Here is a 13,230-nt window from a genome sequence, read left to right as displayed (position 1 = left end):
CAGTGGTACAATCTCCAGGGGATGGCACTGTTTGGTGTAGTGGTTAAGTGCCCGGACTCTTATCTGGGAGAACTGGGTTTGATTCCCAACTCCTCCACTTACAGCTGCTGGAATGGTCTTGGGTCAGCCATAGCTCTGGCAGAGGTTGTCCTTGAAAGGGCAGCTGCTGTGAGAGCCCTCTCAGCCCCACCCACCTCACAGGGTGTCTGTTGTAGGGAGGAAGATTAAGGAGATTGTGAACTGCTCTGAGACTCTGAGATTCAGTGGAGGGTGGGATATAAATCCAATGTCGTCGTTGTCGTCGTCTTCTTCTTCTTCTTCTTCCTTTTTGAATGTGCTGATTTCCCCTAAACTGAGCTTGGAGAGATCCAGGGCCAGATTCTTTCTGGTTCCATCTAACATATTTGGGCAATTCCTGCTGCAGATAACATGGGATGCTGTGACAAGAACAAAGGCAGCTGTTTCCTTTGACCCTCCCAAGGAGGAACATGAAACCGCCCCCACAAGCTTGTGGTCTGTATCACAGCTCTGCCATGCAGGAAGCTCATTCATCATGTCTTTCTCACACAAGATGGGGCTGTCGGCTATCCGAATTGCAGCTTTGCTTCTGTCTCTGACTGCAGGTAACTTCTTTGGATTCAGTCCAATACTCAGTTGGGTAGACCTTGCTTCAGTGACATAGACTATAACCTTATGCCCTCGAGTCAAGAAGAAATTCCCCTTACCTGACCAGGACGGTCCAGGTTAGCCTGATCTTATGAGATCCTGGAAGCTCAGCAGGGTCGGCCCTGGTCAGTATTTGGATGGGAGACCACCAAGGATGGTATTTGGATGGAAGACCACCAGGATTGCTATGCAGAAGCAGGCCATGGCAAGCCACCTCTGAACGTTTCCTGCCTTGAAAACCTTACAGGGTTGCCATATAAGTCAGCTGTGACAGGATGACAAACAAACATCGCCGCTGCCTTCTTCTTTTTCTTCTTCTTCTCCTTCTCCTCCTCCTCCTTCTTCTCCTCCTTCTCCTTCTTCTCCTTCTCCTCCTCCTTCTTCTCCTTCCCCTCCTTCTCCTCCTCCTCCTCCTCCTCCTTCTCCTTCTCCTCCTCTTTCTCCTTCTCCTCCTCCCCCCCTTCCTTCTTGTAAGAAGCTGTTGGGTGGCAGTTGTGAAACCGGGGTGATTTGCACGTGAGACAGTGCTTATTGCTCCGTTTAGAAGGAAGAGAGAAGAGGAAAGAAACGGAGGGTTTGAAGACTCTCTGCTGGAACTCACAGGGAGAATTTTGGATTTCTTTTTTTGAATGAATGTTCTCAACAGGGGTTTCAGGAAAAAGAGCCTTTCGTCCTCTTAATTTCAGTAGATGGCAGGCATCTTTCCCTCTAAGCTGTGGAGTCTTGTGAGCAAAAACTCTACCTTTTGAGCTACTGGCATTAAAGTTGTGAGCTGCTGCATAAATTATTGTGTTCTGGGGCCATTTGTTCCTGAGTGAAGACAAAAATGTGTGAGCCGGAGACTAAAAAACTGTGAGCTAGCTCACGCTAACTCAGCTTAGAGGGAACAATGATGGCAGGTCTCTGGAGGGGCAGCCTATAGATTCCCTAAATAAGAAAAACAAACTGCTTCTCCTATCGTATCATTTCCCCCTCTCTCTATCTGCCTTCTTTTCCTGGCCTTTCTTCCCTCTTCATTTATCCAGCCTCCTTAGAATCATATAATCATAGAGTCCTCCAGGGTTATCTAATCCAACCCCCTGCACAATGCAGGAAATTCACAAATACCTCCCCCTAAAGTCACAGGATCTTTATTGCTGTCAGATGGTCATCTAGCCTCTGTTTAAAAACCTCCAAGGAAGGAGAGCCCACCACCTCCCAAGAAGGAAGCCTGTTCCACCGAGGAACCACTCTAATGGTCAGGAAGTTCTTCCTAATGTTGAGCCGGAAACTCTTTTGATCGAATTTCAACCTGTTGGTTCTGGTCCGACCATCTGGGGCCATAGAAAACAATTCCACCCCATCCTCTATAGGACAGCCCTTCAAATACTTGAAGATGGTGATCCTATCACCTCTCAGCTGCCTCCTCTCCAGGCTAAACATCCCCAGCTCCTTCAACCTTTCCTCAAAGGACTTGGTCTCCAGACCCCTTGCTGAAAGACAGGACAACTGACCTTTTTCATTGTGTTCCAGGTGTTTTGGGCCAGGAGGATTCTGTCTCCCAGGACCACTCTGCTTGGGCCAAGGAGGGGGATCCCATCCAACTCAACTGCTCCTATCAAGGAACTGCCAGTAGTATGCATTGGTACAAGCAATCTCTTGACAGCCGGATGGAGTCTCTGGCTATACTCCATAGAACAACATCTGAATCTCATGCCACTTACGTGGTGAGTCTGGACAAAACCAAGAGAACCACCTCCTTCTACCTGAACAGCACCGGGCTCGGCGATTCTGCCCTCTACTTCTGCGGCATGAGTCACAGTGATACACAGCTGCACCCTGCCCCTCACAAGAAGTGTTCGCTGAGTTTGTGAGGTGAAAAGAAGTCTACAGAGACAGAAAATCTGGCCAACTTTCAGAATTCAGATCTGACCTCCTGGATGTTTTCAAGTCCCGCCTTTGAAACTGACCTGGAAGAACTCGTTAGCTAAACCAACAATCAAAGTTTTAGATTCAGGCAGTAACAGCAGCAAAGATTGTGTATGCGAGATGGTGGAAATTACAAGAAGTGCCTAAGCAAGAAGAATTTGTTCAAAAGCGCCTAGAAACTGCAGAAATGGACTGACTTTCTGTTAAATTAAAAGATGGCACTACACAAGAAAACAAAAAAAACCCCGGCAACCATTATATGATTGGTTAAGTAATACATGAAAAATAGGGTATGAAATAAATTTTCTACAATCTTTATAATCGAGGAGATAATAATAAAAAGTTTATGTATATAAGATGTATATGATTGGATAAAGGTATACTAGATAAGAGGTTGACAGGATGTAACCTGTAATTATTAGAAAGATGAAAATGTGAACAACAAAAGAGTATCAACAAAATGTTTGGATGATATAAGAGAGGAAGAGTAAATATAAATGTTAATGTTGTAAAGATTATGAAATAATACTAAATGTCAATTTAAAAAATTGAAAGGAAAATGGAAAGGGAAAAAATATATGCTCTCCCCCCCCCCCCCCCAATTTCCTTAGTTCCTTCTTCCCCTCCTTATAACTGAAAACTTAATAAAATTTTATATATATACTGAAACTGACCTGGAAGGATGCACAGGCTACAACTCCTGAAAGGACAGTTCCAAGTTGGGGGGGGGGGGGGTTATGTACAAAGTGTCCTCTCCTCTGTTCTCTGGGTCCCTCTGCTGGTGTGTCTCTTCCCACCCACCCCCACCTCAGCATCATCCCTTTACCCATTTCTTCACCCAGAGGGTGATTGACACGTGGAATTCACTGCCTTGGGAGGTGGTGGCAGCTGCAAGCACAGACAGCTTCAAGAGGGGATTGGATAAACATATGGAGCAGAGGTTCATTAGTGGCTATTAGCCACAGCATATCGATGGAACTTTCTTTCTAGGGCAGTGATGCTCTGTAGTCTTGGTGGTGGTGGTGGTGGGGACAACAGTGTGAGGACTTTCAGTGTCCTGCCCCTGCTGATGGACCTCCTGATGGCACCTGGATTTTTTGGCCACTGTGCGACACAGTGTGTTGGACTGGATGGGGCATTGGCCTGATCCAACATGGCTTCCCTTATGTTCTTATAAACATCTAGAGCAGAGGTCCATCAGTGGCTATTAGCCACAGGGTATTGATGGAACTCTCTGTCTGGGGCAAGTGATGCTCTGTATTCTTGGCGCTTGGGAGGAGCCACAGTGGGAGGGCTTCTAGTGACTTGGCCCCACTGATAGACCTCCTGATGGCACCAGGATTTTTTTTTGCCATTGCGTGACACAGAGTATTGGACTGGATGGGCCATTGGCCTGATCCAACATGGCTTCTCTTATATTCTTTTATTCTCTTATGTTCACTAGCATGGGCTCTCCTGCTTCCTCTGCTCACACACCCTTTCTTCAACTGTGTTGGAGCACCCGCACAGTTTAGAGCACCGCTCGAGACAATGCCACAGTCAGCATGTGTGGCAAGGCATTCAGAAGGGCGCAGGTTGGGGAAGGGTCGGTGCTGGGGTCTTCTTGGGAGCCCTGGGCCCTGGCATCCTCTCATGGTTCACTTGCCAATCAGAATCTCTGCCCCCCCCCTTATATTCTTCATTAAACCTCCAAATTCAACCTGCAATCCAGAAGGTGAAAACTGGACAAAATTGAATTCGGAGACCATGAATCTGAATTAGGTTTGCCAAGTCCAACTCAGGAAATATCCAGGGACTTTAGGGGTGGAGCCAGGAGCAAGGATGTGACAAGCATAACTGAACTCCAAAGGGAGTTCTGGCCATCACATTTAAAGGGACCGCACACCTTTTAAATGTCTTCCCTCCATTGAAAATAATGAAGGATAGGGGATCTTCTCTTGGTCTGGAGGGGGATTGAAAGGCTTCCTTAACTGTCATCTGCAGCCCCATAAAGCAGGGGTGGCCAACGGTAGCTCTCCAGATGTTTTTTGCCTACAACTCCCATCAGCCCCAGCCATTAGCCATGCTGGCTGGAGCTGATGGGAGTTGTAGGCAAAAAACATCTGGAGAGCTACCATTGGCCACCCCTGCCATAAAGGGCTTCCAGCCTCCAGCTGGGGCCTACAGGTTAGAGTCAGGACTCTCCTATCTGGCAGGTTGTTTCCTTAGCCACAGGAAGAAGAAAAAGAGGATGTCGGTTTTATAGCCCAGCCTTCACTTTGAATGGCTTGCAATCTCCTTTACCTTCCTCCCCTCACAACAGACACCCTGTGAGTAATGTTCCCTCTAAGCTGTGGAGCAAAGATTCTACTTTGTGAGGTACTGGCATTAATGTTGTGAATGACTGGCATTAAAGTTGTGAGCTGCTGCATAAATTAGCTTGCTCTAGGACCATTTTTCCTGAGCTGAGACAAAAAGGTGTGAGCCGGAGGCTAAAAAATGGTGAGCCAGCTCACACTAGCTCAGCCTAGAGGGAACAGAAAGTCTGTCAAATTGTAGAGTTCAGCAAAATTCTCACGGGGCGGGGGGGGGGGTTTGAACAATGGAGCCCAGAAGCAATTTTTTTGGGGGGGGGGGTATGAAAGAAAGAGCACAATAAAATTTAGAGGCTCCAGAGCTCCGTTCCTGCTCAAAATGAGGCATGGGAGTGGTCTTCTTGTTTCCCCGCTCTTGGCATCTAGAGGGTTGTGGTCAGGTCTAAGCTGAGCTGGTTTTTTATAGCCCAGTCGCTCCCCTTTCATTTCTTGCTGTGTGGTACGGAGAGATGCGTGTCTCTGATTGGGTGACTTCGGCAGCCCGAACCAGGTGACTCACGACTCAGCCTCTCTTTGCTGAGAGATGCAGTTCAGCATGAAACTAACTCACAAAAAGGAGCCCTAGTCTCGAGGACGGAGATGAAGACCCCTCCCTGGGCCATTCTGATTCTGCCCCTCGTCTTTTTCTATGGTAGGTGACAGGTATTTCCCTTTGCTGGGTTCTACTCCCTCCCCGTATCAATGCACCCCTCTTAAAGGGATCCTTGATTTTGATGCCGTCGTGTTCTAGAGATTGCAATAACCGTGTCCAGAGTTGGGTTCAAAGCTGCATGAAAAGGAAGGGCAATCCACCAGTAGCTGTGCTTTCCCAGTTTGGTGTAGTGGTTAAGTGTGAGGACTCTTATCTGGGAGAACCAGGTTTGATTCCCCACTCCTCCACTTGCACCTGCTGGAATGGCCTTGGGTCAGCCATAGCTCTGGCAGAGGTTGTCCTTGAAAGGGCAGCTGCTGTGAGAGCCCTCTCCAGCCCCACCCACCTCACAGGGTGTCTGTTGTGAGGGAAGAAGACATAGGAGATTGTAAGCCGCTCTGAGTCTCTGATTCAGGGAGAAGGGCGGGATATAAATCTGCAATTCTTCTTCTTCTCTGACTCAATGAGCAATGGGTCTTTGAATCAGGGCCTTGAATTCAACAGGAGCTCACAGGAGCACAGCTCCTGAATCTTTCTGAGGGTTCCCCCTCCTCCTCCCCACCTCCCTTGTCCATTGAATAGAAGGTGCAGCTGCACAACAATCCCAGGATGAGGAGAGTGGGCAGCCAGCCAGGGAGCTTTGCCACACCCCCAGCAGCCCTCATTAACCCCCCGAGAAGCCCACACCACCCTTTCTCCACTTTTTAAGTGGTTTTGGGTGGCAGGCGGCTTGCTGGCCTTTTGACCGGGGATGGTGGAGGTGGTGGTGGCGAAGGAGAGCCCCAGGTGAGCGAAGCCTGCTTGGGCTGGCTGGATCTCTAGCTGGACCAAGCAGGCCTCGCTTGCCTGGGGCTCTCCTTTCTTGCGTCAGGTTACTTGTGGCTGGTGGGGCGGCGGCGGCATATGCTAATGAGCCCCACCACCTATTTTTATACGAAACCACCCCGGGTTTGAATAATCCACACATCCAGGCCTCAGCTTCAGTGGGACCTTTCTGAGAGTTTCACCTCCTCCTTCTGAGAGTTCCACCTCCTTGTCCGTTGAATCGTACAGGGGTGGCCAACGGTAGCTCTCCAGATGTTTTTTGCCTACAACTCCCATCAGCCCCAGTCATTGGCCATGCCGGCTGGGGCTGATGGGAGTTGTAGGCAAAAAACATCTGGAGAGCTACCGTTGGCCACCCCTGGAACAGTAGGTGCAGCTGCGTAACAATCCCTGGATGAGCTCTGCCACCTATTTTTCTACAAAATGGCCGCTGCACACATCATTTCCATGCAGGGGTCCATTGCCAAGTCAAGGTGCACCAGAGCCTGCTGGAGGTCACCAGGGAAGGAACGACTTCCACCATCTCCTGCAAGTACGAAGCAACCAGTTTCTACGCCTTGCAATGGTACCGGCAGTTCCCGGGAGAGGGACCTACACATCTGCTCACAATAGCAGGCAAGGAAGCCAGAGAGGAATCCGACTTCAGCGCCGACCTCGACATAGAGGAGAAGCGGAGTCGCCTGAACATCACAGGGGTCCAATACAGAGACGAAGCCACCTACTTCTGTGCTATGGAAGCACAGTGAGACAGCTGCTTTGGGAGCCTGGGCAAAAACTGTAGTTCGGCAGAGAAGTGACTTGACTTGCTCTAATCCAGCTCTGCAGAGGGCTGGTGAATTCTAAGGTTTCTGTTGGCATCTGGCTTTGTTTGGGGGGAAAAACCCCCTGTTATCTCTCCATCTATATTGTTCCTCATTTCCTTTCAGAAGAAGAAGAAGAAGAATTGCAGATTTATACCCTGCCCTTCTCTCTGAATCAGAGACTCAGAGCAGTTTAAGAACATAACAACGTAAGAAAAGCCACACACACACACACACACACACACACAGACACTGTGGCTAATAGTCGCTGATGGACCTCTGCTCCATCTTTTTATCCAAACCCCTCTTGAAGCTGGCTATGCTTGTAGCCGCCACCACCTCCTGTGGCAGTGAATTCCACATGTTCATCACCCTTTGGGTGAAGAAGTACTTCCTTTTAACCATTTTAACCCGACTGCTTAGCAATTTCATTGAATGCCTACAAGTTCTTGTATTGTGAGAAAGGGGGTGTTTTCGCACTCACCTTCAGCCGGCGCCGCGACCCTCTTGACGACGGAGGATCTGTGCTGATTTCCCACACGAAGCGCTGGAGCAACCAGAAGAGCCGCCAATTTCCGGCGCGAAGCCCGCTCAAACGTAAATCGCCAAGAAGCAGGAAAACGCTTGAGCGGGCTTCGCGCCGGAAATTGGCGACTCTTCTGGTTGCTCCAGCGCTTCGTGTGGGAAATCAGCACAGATCCTCCGTCGTCAAGAGGGTCGCGGCGCCGGCTGAAGGTGAGTGCGAAAACACCCAGGGAGAAAAATACTTCTTTCTCTACTTTCTCCATCCCATGCATAATCTTGTAAACCTCTATCATGTCACCCCGCAGTCGACGTTTCTCCAAGCTAAAGAGCCCCAAGCATTTTAACCTTTCTTCATAGGGAAAGTGTTCCAACCCTTTAATCATTCTAGTTGTTCTTTTCTGGACTTTTTCCAACTCTATAATATCCTTTTTGAGGTGCGGTGACCAGAATTATACACAGTATTCCAAATGAGACCGCACCATCGATTTATACAGGGGCATGATGATACTGGCTGATTTGTTTTCAAATCCCTTCCTAATAATTCCCAGCATGGCGTTGGCTTTTGTTATTGCAATCGCACACTGTCTTGACATTTTCAGTGAGTTATCTACTATGACCCCAAGATCTCTCTCTTGGTCAGTCTCTGTCAGTTCACACCCCATCAACTTGTATTTGTAGCTGGGATTTTTGGCCCCAATGTGCATTACCTTGCATTTGGCTTACAATCTTCTATATCTTCTCCCCCACAACAGACACCCTGTGAGGTGGGTGGGGCTGGAGAGGGCTCTCACAGCAGCTGCCCTTTCAAGGACAACCTCTGCGAGAGCTGTGGCTAACCCAAGGCCATGCCAGCAGCTGCAAGTGGAGGAGTGGGGAATCAAACCTGGTTCTCCCAGATAAGAGTTCACACAGTTAATCACCAAACTGGCTCTCTGGTTAGATACACAGTGTTATTTACATTCTGAGTTTACATTACATTATTTTTTTTTTTTGATGCAACAGTTGACTTTCCAAGGGTTGTAAAATGATCATGTTTATTAGGGCGAGAGCCTTTTCGGTGGCAGCCCCTACCCTCTGGAATGCTTTCCCTGAAAACATCAGGGCCCTGCGGGACTTGCCACAATTCCGCAGGGCCTGCAAGACAGTACTGTTTGAACAGGCTTTTAACATCTAACGGAGGCGACCAGTACTTCACCACCCCATCAATATCGATCCTGACCCTAGACTGAAATATAAGGCGCTTAATAACATCTAATGATACTACAGCAAATAGCGCTAAACAAGAATTAATAACAATGCCAGCTAAGGACTAAAATTGCATATGTTAAGATGTAGTGATTTTTATGATTTCATTGTAAACATTTGCTCTTGTGTGTTTTCACTGCTGTTAGCCGCCCTGAGACTGATAAAAGAGGGTGGGATATAAATATAATAAAGAAATAAATTTATTTCATTGTGCTGTTGTTAAACAGTTATGTAAAGAAGTTCTGGTGCGTAAAATCATCCTCCTCATGGGAGATTTCTTGGTGCTCCTGAACTGAAAAAAAATGCATCTAACACAATTCACAAATGTCATAGAACACTACCAAGGAAATCCGTATTCGATGAAAGGATATTATAGCATTGGAAAAAGTGCAGAAAAGGGCAACTAGAATGATTAAAGGCTTGGAACACTTTCCCTATGAAGAAAGGTTGAAATGCTTGGGGCTCTTTAGCTTGGAGAAACGTCGGCTGTGAGGTGACATAATAGAGGTTTACAAGATTATGCATGGGATGGAGAAAGTAGAGAAAGAAGTCCTTTTCTCCCTTTCTCACAATACAAGAACTCATGGGCATTCAATGAAATTGCTGAGCAGTTGGGTTAAAACGGATAAAAGGAAGTACTTCACCCAAAGGGAGATTGATATGTGGAATTCACTGCCACAGGAGGTGCTGGCGGCTACAAGCATAGCCAGCTTCAAGAGGGGATTGGATAAAAATATGGAGCAGAGGTCCATCAGTGGCTATTAGCCACGGTGTGTGTGTATATTGGCCTGATCCAACATGGCTTCTCTTACGTTCTTATGCTCTTATGTTCCAAAGACACAAAACTTAAAAGTGTAGCCAAGAGAGGGAAAACTGAATGTCCATTTCAACTAGGTTTGTAAAAATGACGTAAGTGCAAAAAATGATTCAAGTGCTTTAGCATGAACTGTTGAATTTATTAGTTGCGCTGAGAATCTACACCTAATGCACATGTATCTTAGACGTGACCACAAGGGGGCAGTGCTGTCACAGTTTGGAAAAACAAAGGTTGTTAGAGTCTGCTTCCTAAAGGGCTTCTCCCACCCTGAGGGAGAAATAGTGGAGCAAGAAGAAAAATGGGGATCTTCTCTCAATGTGGAAGGAGTCAGGAAGGCTACCTTGGCTGTCATCTGCACCCCCATAAGGATTCTCTTTCCATCACAATTTATCTCAGACTAATGGCACAGAGCGATAAAGCTGCAGTGCTGCAGTCCAAGCTCTGCTCACGACTTGCGTTCAATCCCGGCGGAAGCCGGGTCCAGGTAGCCAGCTCAAGGTTGACTCAACCTTCCATCCTTCTGAGGTCGGTAAAATGAGGACCCAGCTTGCAAACTCTACCATTCCCTTCGATTCACCTGCAGACAGGAACGTGAAACCACTGAGAAGGCTGTCTTCCGTTTCAGAGCCTGCCTCTTCACAAACTTACCTAAAGCTCATTCATCACGTCTTTCCTGCACAAGATGGGGCCTCTGGAGACGGGGATTGTCTCTTTCCTTCTGGCAGTGGCCACAGGTATCTTCCCTGGAGTGAAATCTTAACAAATCTCATTCTTGATGGCCCCATCCGGGGCTCTGTTAGCGACCTTGATTCAGTGGGACGTGGGGCGCAGTCCAATACCAAAGCAATTCTAACCTGGTATACTCAGAAGTAAGTCTCCGTTTTGTTCAATGGAGCTTACTGCCTGGAAAGTGTTCTTGGGACAGCGGCTGTGTTTAGTTGGGAATGAGTGCTGTTAAGTACAATAGGATTTTGAGGCTGAAGAGTGGGGGGGGGAGAGAAAGAGACAGACAGACAGAGACAGAGAACTCCTCTGGTGGACCTCCAAGATGGAATTGGATAAACATCTGGAGCAGAAGCCCGTCAGTGGCTATTAGTTGCAGCGTATTGTTGGAACTCTCCGTCTGGGGCAGTGATGCTCTGTATTCTTGGTGCTTGAGGGGGCAACAGTGGGAGTTCTAGTATCCTGGCCCCACTGATGGACTTCCTGATGGCAACTGAGGTTTTTTGGCCACTGTGTGATACAGAGTGTTGAACTGGATGGGCCAATGGTCTGATTCAACATGGTTTCTCTTATGTTCCTGATGGCACCTGGGTTTTGGCCACTGTGGCTTCTCTTATGTTCTTATGGGGGGGAGAGAAACTCTTTATCTACTACATTCCTTCAGTGTAACTTTTTTATATGTGGGTTTCTTCCAGAAGTGTGATGGAAAATGCACATCTTTTATAACTGAATCCCTTGACTCTCTGGTTTCCCTGCTCTCTCTCTCTTTCTTTCCTTTGCCTTCTTACCAACTTCTCCCTGTCCTCTTGGATCAGCTTTGTTGATCTCTGACCTTTTTTGTTCCCTTTCAGGAGCCTCAGGCCAGGAATCCGTCTCCCAGGATCCTTCTGCTTCGGCCCAGGAGGGAGAGCCCGCCCAACTCAGCTGCTCCTATAGCGGACCAGCAAACAGCTTCCAGTGGTTCCGGCAGTCCCCCGGGGGCCGAATTCAGTCCATGGCCATTGTGTTTGGTTCTACCTCTGACCGTCATGACCAGTTTGTGGTGGGTCTGGACACGGGAACGAAAACGAGCTCCTTCTACCTGAAGAGCTCCCAGCTGGATGACTCTGCCATCTACTTCTGCCTCAGGAGTCACAGTGTCACAAAGATGCATCCTGCTCAATACAAAACTATTGCTGCATACAGGGCTTTTTTTTTGTAGCTGGAGCTCCTTTGCATATTAGGCCACACACCCCTGGTGTATCCAGGTGAGGGCACTCAACCCTTAAGTCTGCATGATGTATTTTAAGTTCATATCGCAAATCTGGCTTAACCCTTTCACACCCTGACTGCTTTGGCCCTTTGAACATCTCCAAACCTACTTAAAAACATCATCAGAATACTGCTAAGAGCCTTTCTAATGGTGTATCCATATCGCTAATGTATATCAGTTTAAATATCCTGCTTTTCCTCCCCCAAAGCATCCTGAGTAGATTTCAGCGAGGATGCTGATTTTTTTTCCCTGTTAGAGAAATAACACACACAAACACCGCAGGGTTCTGTGGAAAAAGACTGGTTGTTAAACTTAGTCCCTCCCTCCCTCCCTCCCTCCCTCCCTCATCTATCTATCTATCTATCTATCTATCTATCTATCTATCTATCTATCTATCTATCTATCTATCTATCTATCTATCTATCTATCTATCTATCTATCTATCTATCATCTGTCTGTCTGTCAGTCTGCCTGCCTGCCTGCCTGCCTGCCTGCCTGCCTGCCTGCCTGTCTGTCTGTCTGTCTGTCTGTCTGTCTGTCTGTCTGTCTGTCTGTCTATCTATCTATCTATCTATCTATCTATCTATCTATCTATCTATCTATCTATCTATCTATCTATCTATCTATCTATCTATCTATCTATCTATCTATCCATCCATTCAATCCTCCAAGTGCTTACAAGGCTCTTTTTTTGTAAACTCTTGGAGGATTGGCTGCATCAGGGGGTGTGGCCTAATATGCAAAGGAGCTCCTGCTAGAATTACACCTCTGGATCAATCTATCTCTCTATCTATCTATCTATCTATCTATCTATCTATCTATCTATCTATCTATCTATCTATCTATCTATCTATCATCTTCTTCATCACTGTCATCCTCCTCCATCCATCCATCCATCTCAGTGGTCTCCCATTCAAAGATTAACCATGCTCTGGCAAGATTGAGCTTTGCTGGCCTATCAGACTCCTTCTCAAGGAGCCTATCATCCACCATTTAACAGGACTGGTTCCAACTTTCCACAATATCCTTCTCTGAAAAGCAGATGTGAAGCAATTGACACAATACCACAAAGCTAGCTGTCAGAAGAACATCTGCACACCAGTCATGCTGCCATTCAGAAATGGATTTGTGCTGACACAAGGTTGCAGTCTTTCATCTTCTTCTCAGAATGTGTTTTCCTTTTCGAATGTTGCCATGTAGTGGGTGGTTGTTCATCCCCCACTCTGTAAGAATTCCTTTCTGACTTGACTTGGACCAGCCTAGCCCTAACTCATCAGATCTGAGGAGCTAAGCAGGGTCGGCCCAGGTTAGAACTTGGATGGGAGAACGCCAAGGAAGTCCAGGGTTGCTACACAGAGGCAGGCAATGACAAACCACCTCTGAAAACCTTGAAAACCCTGTGGGGTTACCATAAGCCTGCTCTAGCCTGATGGAACTTCCCACCTCCCAAATCTTCTCTTGTTCATGAGGTCAAACTGGGTCAT

Source organism: Heteronotia binoei, chromosome 15 (genome assembly GCF_032191835.1).
Source record: "Heteronotia binoei isolate CCM8104 ecotype False Entrance Well chromosome 15, APGP_CSIRO_Hbin_v1, whole genome shotgun sequence".
Lineage (NCBI taxonomy): Eukaryota > Metazoa > Chordata > Lepidosauria > Squamata > Gekkonidae > Heteronotia > Heteronotia binoei.
This window is presented reverse-complemented; position numbering follows the sequence as displayed.